Source organism: Monodelphis domestica, chromosome 6, assembly GCF_027887165.1.
Source record: "Monodelphis domestica isolate mMonDom1 chromosome 6, mMonDom1.pri, whole genome shotgun sequence".
NCBI classification, from domain to species: Eukaryota; Metazoa; Chordata; class Mammalia; order Didelphimorphia; family Didelphidae; genus Monodelphis; species Monodelphis domestica.
This window is the reverse complement of record NC_077232.1, coordinates 136,357,388-136,372,113: the sequence shown is the minus strand read 5'-3', so window position 1 is coordinate 136,372,113 and position 14,726 is coordinate 136,357,388. Positions and strand designations below refer to the sequence as shown.

Here is a 14,726-nt window from a genome sequence, read left to right as displayed (position 1 = left end):
ACTTGGCTCTCCATAACCACATTCCTGCTTTTTTAGTTCACTAATCTTTCAATATATTTCTTTGGATATATCCAGTCTGTGTTTCCTTGAAACATCTTCCATTCCATGGCTTTTATCTCCATCTCCATGAAGATAACTCAGATCTCTATCTTCAATCCTGCCCTTTCCTGGGATTGCCAATCTATTAAATTCTGTTTATGTTTCTCATTGATGACCAGTCACCTCTACCTGGATATGTCATTGATACCTCAAAATATACAAAATACAATTAATCAACTTCTCTTCAAAATCCATCCCAGTTGGGCTTCCAGGTAAACATGGAGGCAATCTAGACACAGAACTCTTCCTCTCCTTACCACCTACCAATACAGACTATGCTAAAAGGCCAAAAAAACAAATACATATGAATAAAGGGACTCTACAGTAGGGTGCAGCATTGAAGGTATGTGGGATTTGGTCATTTCCACACTATACAGGGGTGAAAAGGCTTCCACCAAAATGAGAGTTGATCTACCCTTCACTGCCCCACCTATGGGGCCAGAGTCAGAGCCAGCGGGCTAAAATCAGTGAGTGAGCAAGGGATACCTCTAGAGTTCATGAGGGGCACCTCTCTGTCCTTGGCAACTGACTAAGACCATCAAAGACCTACCCCTGAGAGCAGCTAGACCTGAAACCCCAGCAGCCTGAAGAGCACAGACCTTGGGCATCCATGGGGAAATAGCACAGAGAAAGGCAGCAAACAGTGGAAGCTGCAGAGCCTCAAGAGGTGGCCTCAGGCAGAAACGTTGCTCCTAAGCTCCATACACAGAAAACCTGCCCTCCTTACTCATATTTCTGACTGAAAAGGGAAGAAAAAACTGCTGTAGTGATGGCAACAGTGACAAGGAACAACTCCCAACACAAAAAAAAAAAACAAAAACAAAAGCAAGAAGAAGGGGTTGACCCTGGATAATTTTTATGGAAGAAAAATCCAGACTATAGAGGAAATAGCAGAAGAGGAAATACAAAAAAAAAGCACCAAAACCTTAAAAAAAATTGGAAATTGGCCACAAGCTCTTGAAGAATTTAAATTGGAGCTTATCAAAAAGATGGAAGCCTTCTGGCAAGAAAAGTAGGAAACACTTCAAAAAGAAAATAACAGTTTAAAGGACAAAAACTCCCAATTGGAGAAACAGCTGGAAGCCATGAAAAGTGATAAACCAAACTAAAAACTAAAACCAGTCTTTAAAGACCAGAATTAGGCAATTGGAAGCCAATGATCTTGCAAAACAGCAAGAATTAATAAAGCAAAGTCAAAATGTTTTCAAAAATAGAAGAAAACATAAAATATCTCACATGACAGATCAGGAAAACAGATAACAAAGAGATAATTTGAGAATTATTGGTCTACCTGAAAACCCAGAAATAAACAGAAATCTTGACATCATACTACAAGAAACTTTCCAAGAAAACTGCCCTTATATTCTTGAACAAGGAGGCAATATAGGCATTGAAAGAGTTCATAAAATACCTTCTACACTAAATCCTCAAAAGACAACACCCAGGAATATAATTGCCAAATTCAAGAGTTTCCAAGCTAAGGAGAAAATTTTACAGGAAGCCAAAATGAGACAATTCAGATATCAAGGAGCACCAATCAAGATTACACAAGATCTGGCAGCTTCCACACTAAAGGACTGCATGGCTTGGAATATGATATTCAAAAATACAAAATCCATCCCTGTTTCTAGTTTCAGTGTAGTATAATCTTTTGACAATATTGCTATTTTCCTAATGATTTAACAATAAAAATTTAAGTATTTTCTATGCACCAGATGCACACATTCCAAAACTCAGAATCATATTTAACTTTTCTGCTACAAAATTAAAAAATATATAGTCAAGTACAGTTATTTTTAAATGAATAAAAAATTCTTAAAATAACTCTCAGATAAAGTAATAGTTCTCAGAAATAGCTCTCCTATCAGAACCTTCCTTTCTAAGTCCATTCCATTTACACTTACTTGCTGCCTCTTTGTTTCTCACCTGGATTACTACAATTCATTCCAACTTCTCCTACATGGTCTTGTCTCTGCAGTTACACATATAATTACTCATTTTTGAAATTGATAAACCCCACATCTCTTTCTATGAAAGCCCTTCCTCATGGGCTGAGATTAGATGTTTTCTATTATGTCATGCCTTCCCTGATCCCTTCCTGAGGCTTAAGTGATCCTTCTCTCTTGCCATTTACTTTATAATTCTGGGGGGGGGAGATACATATACAGCAAAATAGCATATAATAATATATATTAAATATTTTAGGAAATTAATATTTAGTTTTAAGGTTTGTAAAGATATATATAGATATAGTTATAAAACTTATTTTTATCCTTGGATCAGCCCTTTAAGTAGGTGCTATCATTATCCCCATTTAACAGATAAACAAACTGAGGTGGAGAGAGTGAGGGAAATTATACAACTTATTCAGGCTCAGGAAGCTAATAAATTATGATTTAAAATTCAAACTCAGGCTTTCTGACTCCAAATTCAATATTCTATCCATCGTACAAAATAGTTGACCCTTAGGGGAAAAAAAAACAAAGGTCCAGGTAAAGCCATTGGCAAAAGATTATCATAAATAGTGGAGTAGATAATAAGAGATAGAACACGAATTTAACTTGTCCAAGATTGCTAGTTCAACTTCAGAGTGGAAGAGATGACATAATAGGCATTTAAGAATATAAACTTAGGATCCAAAGGTCATATAGGAAGCTGCTAGGTTATACAATGGCTAAAGTACTGGACTTGAAATTGGAAGGATCTGATTTTAAATTTTGCCATAGTCACTAACTAGTTGTGTAATCTTGGGGAAATCATGTAATCTTAGTCTCAATTTCCTCAACTAAAAATGGGTCTAATAACCCTAATTTCACAGAATCAAATGATATGTCAAGAAGTGCTTTGCAGAAATTAAAGATCTATATAAACCCAACTATTTGCCTTTCTATCTATTCATCTATTATTAATTACTATTATCCTTTAGTTTAACAACTTCCTAACAAGGTCATCCTCTTTCACTTCCTCCCTTGAGTAATCCCTCTTGTGTTGTCAGATTCATCCTTCTTTTCTATAATACTGAATGTGCTACTTTTCAGAAATTTTCAGTGGCTTTCTATCCTATAGGTCCTAGGCTCAAATCTGACCTCAAACACTTCCCAGCTGTGTGACCCTGGACAAGTCACTTGACTTCCATTGCCTAGCCCTTACCACTCTTCTACCTTGGAGCCAATACACAGTATTGACTCCAAGACGGAAGATAAGGGTTTTAAATTTTTTTTTTAAATAGAGTGATTCAGTGTGAAAGAACACAAGCCTAAGAGTAAGGGGATCTGGGTTCAGACCCCAGCTCTGATGCTCCCTATCTCTGTGGTCCTGATCAAGTAAGTTGACTCACCTCTCTGGGCATCACTTTCCTCATCTATAAAATGAGAGGACTGAAATAGAAGGTCTCTGAGGGCCCTTCAGACTCTATGTCTACCATACTATGATGATGGATTATTTTTAAATTGGGAGTAGTCATGCAGGAATTGTCCTCCCCTTCCTTCCTTCTCTTCCCTTAGGGTTTCCTAAACTGTTGGCAGGATTTGTAAATGCTCTCCCTATGGCACATTAGCGAGCCCTATGAAGCCAGGGAGCTCCTGTTGTCAAGAGGCAGGACTGCCAGGTTCTTCTGACAACTTGCCAAAAGCAGCGTAAGTCTTCATCACCTCATTTAAATTTTCTGAAGCAGAAAAAATGAGGTTTTTCTGGTGGTTAGGACAATATTGCAGTTTGTGTGCAACTTTTGCAGGAGACCTTGTTCAAAGATGGCTTGAGAAATAAAGGAATCCTTTCTAGATGCACTTTACAGACTTCAAAGACTGAGAGAAGGCTAATCATATCATATATGAAAGGAAAGTGTTTTTAAAAAGCAGATTTTAAAGCATTTCAATCCATAGAAGGTTGTCTTAAAAGAAAAATGCTTTCATGTCATTATGGAATTTATTATCCTGACATCTCTTTTTTCTTTGTTTCTTTGTGTTTTTCAAAAGTTCACTGGTAAAGTCAAATAGTTGCTAAGCATTTAAATATAGTTTGCCCATGTCAGTAAGGAACTGCTTCTAATGGTAATGCTAAAAAAGCTAAGATGGAGGAATTTGGTCTTAAGTTTTGAGTTTCTTTACTTTTTGCATGCGTGTGTGTGTGTGATAGACACAAAACCTGTTGACTCCTCAAGAAAAAAGTCATTAAAAGTATAAAATAAAATATATAGATTTACAAAGTAAAACTTTTATACTGTACCATAATTTATATATATTAAAATTTGCATATAATATATACATATATTAATATAATAAAAATGTTTAAGTTCATAGATATAAGGTCTAGAACTTCCATTTATGATTGCCTTACTTTAGATATTAATGGCTAATAAAGTAAATTATATTTTATTTATAGAATGTTCTTTTTTCCTGTAATATGGTATATTCCACATAAGTCTATGCTACTATAAACTAAATATCTGTTCCATTGAAAGAGAAAAAAATGTCAACATTTTATATTGCTCCCATTTCAAAGGCCTTACATTATATCATCTCAAAGAAATAAAAAAGCATAAACTCCAATGTATGGATCCCAAGTTCTCGACACTTAAGCCAATGTAAAACAAATAAGTTTCACTAAAAGGAAAACCCAGAATGTGGACCTCATGTCAGACTAGGCATTTGCTGTGTAAATATAAGTCAGCTAATTGTTGGGATATTCACTAAATGATGTTCCACCAAATGACAGATTTTTGCTATTAAGTATGGTATGACTGAGGTCCTATCCATTGATAGTGTCTACACTTGTGGAATTATGGATCCTTTAAAGTACTGAGATGGCCTCTACCATTAAGAGTTTGTGTTTATACAATTCCACTTGTTCTCATCTAATCATTTCTAATCTTTCTTTTAATCTAATCTAATCTTTCTCTTCCATCTTCTTCTTTTGCAATGCTCTGGTAATCTTAGTCTAGCTCTCTTTAATAGCTTTGTTTTTCTGTCCTCATGCAAACTATTCACATAGACTGTTTAATTTGAGTGTCAGATTTTAAAGCATTTCAATCCATAGAAGGTTGTCTTAAAAGAAAAATGCTTTCATGTCATTATGGAATTTATTATCCTGACATCTCTTTTTTCTTTGTTTCTTTGTGTTTTTCAAAAGTTCACTGGTAAAGTCAAATAGTTGCTAAGCATTTAAATATAGTTTGCCCATGTCAGAAAGGAACTGCTTCTAATGGTAATGCTAAAAAAGCTAAGATGGAGGAATTTGGTCTTAAGTTTTGAGTTTCTTTACTTTTTGCATGCGTGTGTGTGTGTGATATGTGTGTGATTCCATTGGCATAGGGAACTTCTGATTAGGAAACTCCTTCTATTAATGCAGATTAGCATCTAATCTGTAATTTAAAGCTGAGATGTAAAATGGCAGTACTGACATGCTTTGCTGCTTCCTAGTTTATCATAAACTCAACAAAAATGTCTATAAAATTAATCCAGACTTAATCAGGTATCAAATATAATCACATTTTAGTGCCTTCCCTCTGCTGGTTATTTCCAATTTACCATATGTATGTATATATGTACAAAGATATGAATATGTATATCTGTGTCTTTCTTATACATAATTGTTTACATGTTGATGTGTTGTTTCCCCTCTTAGATTTTGAACTTTTTGAAAAAAGGACTGTCTTTTGCCATTTGCTGTATTCCCAATGTTTAACACATTACCTGGCACATGGTTAATACTTAATATAATTATGATCTGATTGGCAAATCTGGAAGAGAACCCATAGGCTTAAAAAGTGCTCACATATTACCTCCTCACTCATAGGAAAGCAATTTAGTCTAGCTTCAGTTGTCTTACACATGCCAAAGCTCTTCATACTTTGGCTGTTCCAGATAGATGGCTTTTTTTGCTAACACCATTAACTCTTTTGGGTCCCCAGGGCACCATATTGTAATTGACTATTTTAGTTCAATAGTCAGTGTCCTCAATGAGTAATTATACTTAAAAAGTTGTTAGATAAAAGCATTTATTTTTAATGTTTCTTCTAGAAGTAAATTTCTAGTCATTTGCTTTATATTATATTTTAATTAGTTGTAAAGCAAGTCCCTATTCTCTAGGAATATATATTTTTAAATTAGCATTTACTTTGCAGCCCAGATTAAGATGCCTTTGAATGTCTCTGAGTATATACCTTTGATACAAAAATATAACTGAAGTAAATACCTCTCACTCTCTCACTCTACGTGTGTGGTATGTGTGTGTTTGTGTGTGTGTGTATGTGTTGATATTGCTTAATTATTTTCTGCTTTTGACATTTTTGAATACAATTTCTTGTGTAAAGTACAAATAAAAATATACATAAACTGAATAACATAGGCAAAATTGACAGTTAAATGCCTTTTCTGTAATCACTAAATATGGCATTAACTGAGCAGCTTGTTTACAGCAAAGTGTTAGGTTTGCTGCATTCAGATTTCAAGTGGATTGCTTTTATGATTTTTAAAGTGATTTTAATGCTCATTAAAGCAGGGGATTGACAGCTCTGGGAAATTTCATTGCCTGCTTCTCTGCTGGAGTAATGATGATTCTCTTCCTATCCTACCAAAAACCCTAAATCTTCCCTCTCTCACCCAACCACAATAGACTTTCTTTTTTTTTTATCTTTCTATTTTTAATTTTTTATTGTCATGCAAAACTCTTCTATATTGGTCATTGTTGTAAGATCAAAGTCAGACATAACCAAAATCCCAAAATAAATCCAAAAGTACACTGATGTGAAAGACAACTCCAACAATTCTTTCTCTGGAGGCGGAGAGCATTCCCCATCTTAAATCTTTCAGATTTGTCCCAGATCATTGCATTACTGAGAGAAGGCAAGTTTTCACCCATAACTATTGTACAGTATTGCTGTTACTGTGTACCTAGTTCTGCTATTTCACTCTGCATAAGTTCCTGAAGATCTTTCCAGTCTTTTTCCAAAATCATCTTGCTTATTATTTCTTATAGCACGATAGTATTCCATTACCAACATATACCACAATGTGCTCAGGCATTTCCCACTTTATGGACATCTCCTCAATTTCCAGTTCTTTGCCATAACAAAAAGAAAAGCTATAACTATTTTCAAACAAGTGCATCCTTTCCCCTTTTTTTATTATTTCATTGGGATCCAGACCCAGTAGTAGCATTACTGGATCAAAGGGTATGCACAGCTTTATAGCCCTTTGGGTTCAGTTCTAAACTGGCCTCCAGGATGGTTTGATCAGTTCACAACTCCACCATTAGTTTCCCATTTTTACCCTATCCCCTTCAATATTTACCACCTTCCTTTACTGCCATATTGGCCAACCTGATACATTGGAGGTGGTACCTCAGTGTTGTTTTAATTTGCATTTCTCTGATTGAGTGATTTAGAACACTTTTCCATATGATTATTGATGGCTTTGATTTCTTCATATAAAAATTGCTTGCATAACAGAATTTCTAAAGCCATTCAAAAGTACCAGTGTCTTTGATCAGTAGGTGGCATGGAGGGTAAGTATTAATAGGTTTGGAAATTTAAACGCTTGAAAAGAAATTGTGCTTCATTTCGTCTAAACTTGTTTTGTTTTACAGATAAGGAAACTGAGACCCAAAGAGGTAAAATGCCTTTCCAAGACTGCACAGATAATACATACTAGAATCAATTCCTGAGTGCATATATTTCAACTCTGATCACAGGCTTTCCCACTCTACCCCATAGCTCCCATGTAATATCCCAGCTAGGGAGCTTTAAGAAAGTCTGGCTCAGTCATGGTACTGTTCAATCTGGGGTGTGATCCTGCCCTTATAAAGTAGACAGTGATTGGCAAGGTTTTGGTCAGGTCAATTTTAAAGAAGATTTATTCCTTTTTCAATAACTACATGAAAAGTGTTTATGAGCAGGAAAGGATGTTTTAATCAAATCCAAGGAGAAAATAAATGAGTGTGGAAAGTGCTGCTTTTAAGAATGTATACAGCTAATGTCCTCCCAAGCATAAGGAAGAAAGCATAATATAGTTCAGATTTTTGACATGGAGTGACAACAGGCTAATCTCCCTGCTTTCTTTAACCTTTGATCTCTTTAATGGAAATGGTCAGGAAGGAAATTACTATGGTCAATTTGTACACATATTTTCTTTGCCTTATCACTGACATTTTTAAAGAGAGTTGACTTGTTCTGTGTTATGCCCAAGGGTAGATGTTATAGGGAGTTACATTTTGCTCCATATAAGGAAGAACTTTCTAAAATTATAGCTGTACAATATTGGCGTAGATGCCTTATGAAGTGATGTGTTCCTCATCACTGGAAACACTCAAGCAGGGACTAAGTAGCCACCTGTTAGGAATTTCATAGAAGGGAATTATCACCTTGGGTGGGAAGTTAGAATAAATGACAGTGCATTTCAGGGATTTTGTGATATCCATGAATAATCTCCCAATCTTTATTTTGTTTATTAGTCTCAGCATCCTTCACCCATCAAGCCACTTGCCATTATTATAAATGCATAGTAAAAGAACACCTTTTTAAAGAAACAGAAGAGGAATTGTTTAAATAATAGGTAGAAGTATTATCCTCTTTTAGTTACTACAACAATGCTTAATAATATAGTATTTATAGTTTATTTACCCACAATAATCCAGTGTGTTATGTCAAAGTATTATTACCTCATTTACAGATCAGGAAAAGAAGTTTAAGGAGGTTAATTACTTAACTGTGACATTCATGAATTAATCCATGGTTACACACTAAAGTATTTGAGTCAGGACATGATCTGAGGTCTTCTGAATTCAAGTATGGTGTTTTGTCCATTTTTATGTTAGAATGAAAATAAGAATGTTGAGAGTTTCAATTTGAAACATTTTCCCCAAGTAAGTAGAAAACAAAGTCCTCAAAGTATAATATATTTAATGCCTTGGGTATGAGGGGAAACCAATGATCTCCTGAGCATATATGGGTTTTTTAATTAACTATGTAAAAACTAAGGATTATAGAAGTAATGGTTTTCTTCAGAGGAGTTAGCATGGTCATGAGGAAAAGAAACAATAGAACACACACAACTGATTTTAATGAGTCCATTCTAATGCAAGGAGTTACAGGAAGCGAAGACAAGGTGATTTTAGGTCAGAATACAGATTGCGCTTAAATAAGTGTAAATAATGATATGTAACCAAATATATAATTGACATAACATACTAGAAAGCTTTAAGTTATCAAAGCAAGATTGACAGGGTAAGAGAGAATGCCTCATAAATAATGGTAATAGGGACATTATATAAATATTAACTTACTAATTAATGCCCTTTTATTCTATTGAGGGGAAAACATTTGTTAGTTTTCACTAAGCTTTGTTCATTCTTTTTGTAGTAATTTCAAGGAAGAGAGAAGAAAATATGCATTCATTTTTTGTTTTTGTAGAGGTCTGAAATGAGTGTTGGAAATTTCAGATACCATAAATCTTAGGGTAGCGAAGTGATGAAATGGGTCTGAGCCTGGAGTCAGGAAGATCTGAGTTCAGATCTGGCCTCAGATATTTACTGTGTATCCCTGGAGAAATCCCTTAACACTATTTGTCCAAGTGTCCTCATCTGTAAAATGAGCTAGAGAAGGAAATGACAATCACACCAGTATTTTTGCAAAGAAAACCACAAATGAGGTCACAAAGAGTCAAGTGAAACTGAAATGACTGAATAACAAAATCTTAGTTAATGGGATTTTCATTTTGCGGAACTTTTTTTTCTTTTTGTTACAAGAGATAACTCTATAGAAGGAGAGAGAGAGAGAGAGAGAGAGAGAGAGAGAGAGAGAGAGAGAGAGAGAGACAGAGAGAGAGAGAGAGACAGAGAGACAGAGAGACAGAGAGAGACAGAGAGACAGAGAGACAGAGAGAGACAGAAAGAGAGACAGAGAGAGAGAAGTGTTGTGGGAAATTAATGTGCTATAAAAACAAAAGCAACCAAGCAATTCTAACCTGTGCAGAAGGTTCCTTTCTAAAGTATTTACTCTTGAAGAGGAAAGCATAATTCTAAAAACAATAACAATGGAATTCATTCTTTAGAGGTGTTCTACTATGCAATTATACTGTCTTCTACTTGCAATTCCTTGAACATAAGGAGGACATGCCACCATCTCCTCCATCGGTGCACTTCCAGTGGCTATTCTCCATGTCTGAAATGTTGTGTCCCTTTACCTCTATCCCTTGGGAATGTCCTCCTGGTTACCCCCTCTCTACCGATGCCTTATAAAATTATAATGCTTCTCCCACTGGCACACTACTAGAGGACAAGGACTGATCTGTTTCATTTTTTTTCTTTCTTTTTATCCTTGGCTCTTAGCACAATGTCTAACACATGTTACAGACTTAATAAATAATTTTTGACTAACTAAATTGTATCCTAATTCATCATTTTGATGCTATTTCCTGCTTAGAGCATTGGCCCATGTAGGATTTTACCATATTTCTTTCCATGTATATGCTTCTACATCCAAGAAGCAAAATACAATAATTTACCTTTTCTAGGCAAATGCATGATATAATAGTGAATTTTAATTGCAATTGCATTAAATGTTTATTAATAACCTATATATAAAGCACCCTATCCTTTCTCAGTTTTTATAATTTCCCCCTGTAATTCTGGACACTCAGTCTCCTTTTTGAGATCATCAAAGTTCTACTTAGTAACATGTGGCATAATGTCATATATCCTTTCTCATTCCTTTCCTCTTTCCTCTCTTTCCCCTTTTTCTACAATCTGTCAGAAAACTCAATTACTTTCATAAATTCAATTACTTCTGTGCAGATAATTCCTTATCCATAAATACAATCCCAATCTCTCCACTGAGATATAATCCTACCTCTCCATTTGTCTGCTAGAAATCTCCATCTTAAACCAAATGTATTCAAATGTTAAATCAAAATCTTTCACTTCATTGATCAATCAAGCACTTATTAAGTGCCTGCTGCATGGATGGGACTATGCCCTGGTGTACTTTGGTTGTTATTCTTTGTACTTGCAGAGGACCAAAATGATATCTCTCTGTCAGGTCAGTGTACAGTGTGTCTGATGTTGACTGATTAGACCAATATGAGCTCAGAAAGTGCTACCATAGGTTGTGCAAGTATTGTTTGTACATATTTGTTTGTTTCTTGTTTTCCTTATTACCCTCGAGCAGGGAGTTGCTCGAGGTCCAGGGACTGTCTTTTGTTCTTTTTGTAGTCACAATAGTTATCAGAATGTATGGCTACAGTAGGCACTTCATAAATGTTTATTGGTTCAGAGTTAGAAGAAGAAACATTATATGTGAATATCAATAAGCTGGCCAGTTATTCCAAAGAGCATATCATTGATATAGAAAAGTGGATGGGGAAACCAGGTTGTCAAGAACTTTATAAATGCCAGGTGAAGAGGCTCAAGAATCTTAGCCCAGATAAACTGGAATTTATTGGACAAAGGAGTGACAGTCGGAATATTGCTTGCACAGGATGTAAGGATAAACTGAAAAGGAGACAGATGTGAGTCAGGGAGGCCAATTATGTTTCTCTTGTAATAGTCTCTCTGATAAATAATGAGGAACTGAATGATCCTGGTAGCTATGTGAGTGGAGAGATGGAGAGATGGAGAAAAGGGTGCCAGAAATGTTGACATGACAGTGATTGAATGGATATTTTGGATGAAGGAAAGTAAAAAGAGCCGAGGATGAATCTTAGGTTTCCAATATGCATGACTTGAAGGACTGTGGTACTGTTGACAGAAATATGGAAGTTCAGAAGAGGAGTGGGAACAATCATAGAGGAAGATGTAATTTACAGGGGATACAAAATATACAACCATTAAGACCCAAACCCAATCATATGAAGAAGAAAAAGAAGCAAGAATAATTTTATTCTATATCTCATAAACAGAAAGGGAAGGGGCATTGCTAACAAATGAAAGACCTGATGGAAGATGTTAATGGTTTGTATAAGTATGATCAATGACTTTTATCAGAGAAAAATATTACCTATCTTTGGTGAGAAGAGCACTATATAAGAGCAAGGAAGGGAAAATTGAAGAGTACTGGCTACAAAACAAATAAGGTATAGTACTGTACCAGAAAATGTAAAACTTTACTTATTTGAACTTGGAAGAGAGAAACTTGGAAAATATTTGAAATAGACCACACCAGCATTTGTATTTGATGGTTAGGACTCAACCAAATGACACCTGGAAGTCCTTTTCTAGCTCTATGGTTCAATGATACATATTTTCAAAATAGAATGGAAAAGGGCTCAATGAAAGCAAAATGAAATGTTATCATCTGTGTAGTACAGGCATTTTATATTTGCAAATGTTTTTCTCTGCTTCTTGAACATCTGTTTATGGTGGCAGATAATTTGTTCTTGAATTGAAGTATATTTTAACCTATAGTTATGAATCATATTATAATACTAGGACAAGGACCCACACACCCTGGGCAATCTGACAAGCATGATTGGTCTCCGGAATAACAGAACTGATGAAGCTATCACAGGAGATAGACCCTCCACTGGAAGAATAAATACTATTTGTTCAGGATACTCTTAAGATCTACATCTGTGAATATATTACCCCAGAGACTCATACAGCAGTGATATCTGATGAAAGAGGCTAAAGAATATGATGATAAAAAGGTCAGTAATGATGGCTGTATGAATCAAGAGTAAATTTATGACTGTAATGAGTCATAAGACATAAATTAAATATGCAAAAGCCAAGGGTTACTGAAACAGTATTCTCAACACTAAAATTATGAGAACTCTTCTTTCTTTCTAGAATCGTTTCCTTGAAAAAGCACAGATGGTAGCAATTTTCAAAATTATCCTCTTTGCCTGGAATGTATCTTTTCAAAGAAAAATGATGAAGGCCATATGAAAATGCTATTAGTTATTACTTCAGCATCAAGGGGAAGCTGAGGTCATTTAATTCATCCCATCCCTGCCAAAAAATAAACCTCAGTATCATCACCACCACTATCATCACTACTGACACCATAACTAACAATACTTCAATGAATCCATGAGCTAATCAGTTTGAACACTAATTCCCTTCATCCAGAGTAGGAAATCTCATCCTCCCCATGTCTTCTCCTCCTTCTGGATTCTTATATTAAAACTTAAGAATCATGTTTTAACAGATGTTACCCTGCCAAATCCTTAAAACCTACACATCCCATGTAATTCATTTTTTTCTAAGTATATAGAGAACTTGCAGGGAAAAAAAGATGCAAGAATGGAAAAAGATACAAATTTTATGTTTTTCTTGCTCCTGTGACCTTCCAAACTTTATAGCAATATTCCTTTCCAGTTATAAAAATTATTAATTCTCTCTTTCAGTGCAATATTTAACAAAACATTAAATATAAAATAAAGAATAGCAGGATAGTAACTTGTCCATGGACAATTTCTATTTGAAATCTATCCAAAAACATGAGAAGGATAAGACAAAAGAGATATAGCATCAGGAACAAGAAAATAATAATTCCATCAAAATCCAAACCATTCTAATGTTTTGAAAAAAAAGGCTGATAGTAAATATGGAAAATGCCAGATAGTGTGATGAATTACAGAGACTTCAAATATTCTAAAACCATTATCTAATGCATGTGTGAACTCTGATAGGAACTAGGAAATACTGGTGAATTGGGCTCTGGATGATACCATTGATTTGGTAGTCACTTTCATCAATGTAATAAACCTGCACTTAAGAGTTGAAGAAATAGATGGGTTGACATTAGGTTACAGATTGACTTTACTTGAAGCTGCTCTTATAATCAACGTGACACAAAAGACATAAAAGTGAATTGCGTTGCTTGGTATTCTGGTACCATAAGAAGACAAGATACAGTGGAAGTAAACCAAAATACTAATAGTCTACCTATTGGAAATGTTTTCATGAAGATTATGTTAACCTTGAATAAATTTAAGTATGCATGAAAGAAATTAATATTTTCATAATGCTCCAGCACTACATCATAACAAAACTGAAACAGATCTTACGAGGTATGGGTTCTATACTTTCTATCAATAGTACCATTAGCTGAAAGTCACATTGCAATATACTGTTAACTAGCTCAATATAGTTATGATGGATAACTTCTTCCCTAAGCCCAGATTAGATAGCATATGCCTTAGAACTTATATTTAGAATCAACTCTAAAGTAGGGGTTTAAAATAAGAGGGAGATGAGTATCCTTGGGTTTTTGAAAAGTCTTTTTAAGACTACAGGCTGATTCCTATGAGCAAAACATTAAATATAAAAGAAAGAATTATAGGACAGTAAACTTTTTTGTACAATTTTTTGGTAAAGAGTAATTTTTTGGTAAAACTAGAATTTTCTGTAACCATCAGACAATCATATTTCCCCACAATAATTAAAGAAATATTAGCATTTCAGGATCTGCACATGAGAGAATATGTGATATCCATTTGTATTGGCAAGAATCATTAGAGAAAAGATGAGACTGATGCAGGAATAATCCAAAGGGCAAGTACCAAACATTATTTTGGTAGTATTACTTAAGAGAACTTATTAAAGATCAACTGAAAGTTATTGGAAGAAGCATTAAAATCTAGCTAGAACTCAGAGCAGAACATGTCAACAACATGTTAACAAAAAAACAA

General features: G+C 34.7%; 1 protein-coding gene across 1 annotated transcript in view; it reads right to left on the bottom strand.

Annotated features, from left to right (window-relative positions):
• GABRB1 (gamma-aminobutyric acid type A receptor subunit beta1) overlaps nt 1-14,726 on the bottom strand; it is a 474,038-nt gene that overhangs the window by 347,883 nt on the left and 111,429 nt on the right. The window lies entirely within an intron of this gene.